Genomic DNA, 1,272 nt, shown 5'->3' with positions numbered 1-1,272 from the left:
TCCTTGGTTTTAGTCCTAGGTCCATGATCCACCTTGAGTTGGTTTTTGTGTATGGAGTGAGGTGTGGGTCTTGCTTGAGTCTTTTGCAGATATTTTAAAATTAAATCCCCTCTGGTAAATTTATTTAAAACTCTTAACCTTTATCCCATCCCTGGCTAATAGTTCATGTATCTCTTTCTTTACTCTTTAGCACTTGCCAGTAGTGTATTATATATCTTATTTAATTTCTGCCCTCCCCACAGAGTGAAAACACCATGAGGGTTCACAGCTGTATCGACACCAATAGATCCTCACCTGGCACATAGTTGTTGTGTGTCACCAAGTTGAAATCCACTCATAGCTGACCAGGGGGTGGATTTTCAGATGGTGTGAACCACTTGTCTTAAGGACTAAAGGAAAGGATGGTTTTACAGATTGAACTGTATCCTCCAAAATACATGTCATAAATCCCAACCCTTATACTTCCTCCAGTTATAATTTTCTTTGGGATTGAGTCTTTCTTTGTCAAGTGGTTAGTAAATGATGTGCTTTAAATCAATCTTATTTAAGATATAAAAGACCTAAGAGAGCAGCAATATAAACAAGCATGGAAGAAGATAGATGCCAAGCCACTTGAAGATCCCCAACAAAGCAACATAAAGAGGTTGAAAAGAGTCAAGGACATTCCTCCATGGTCAACAGAAAGTGTGCTTTCTACTTGAGTCAGTGCCCTGACTTTGTACCTTTAGCATTCTAAACTCCTAAAATAAAAGCCACTCATAACAGTACTAGGTAACTAAGAGAGATGATACGAGCATTTGAGTCTATGGAAGCATTGACTTGCCTTTCAGCTTGGGATAAGAAGCCAAGCCCCCTGAGTATAACATCTGAGGATCCTCATGCCCAATTGTTTACAGCCATGTCTTCTCCCACAAACATATAAGTGGAGACGGATTGTCTTCACTCCTTGGTATTTTTTCTCTGCATCCACACATCCCTCCGGCAAGTGTCTTCTGAACTTCCTTTTTGCAGCCAGGACCACCCCACCTCAGAAATCTTCCTACAAAGTTGAATGAACCTTATCTTGAATGAGAGAAGTACAAGAAATAACAGCAGTGTTAGCCACTATCCTAAGCACTCTATTTAGAAGAATATTTTACAGTATCTATACAATGGTTCAGTATGGATTGAAGCTCAATGTTAAGAAGACAAAGATTCTCACCACTGGACCAATTGGCAGCATCAGGATGGATGGTGAAGAGATTGAGATTGTACACAGCTTTAGTTTGCTTG

This window comes from Elephantulus edwardii, unplaced genomic scaffold (genome assembly GCF_000299155.1).
Source record: "Elephantulus edwardii isolate Elephantulus edwardi_28Jun2011 unplaced genomic scaffold, EleEdw1.0 scaffold00037, whole genome shotgun sequence".
NCBI lineage: Eukaryota > Metazoa > Chordata > Mammalia > Macroscelidea > Macroscelididae > Elephantulus > Elephantulus edwardii.
This window is presented reverse-complemented; position numbering follows the sequence as displayed.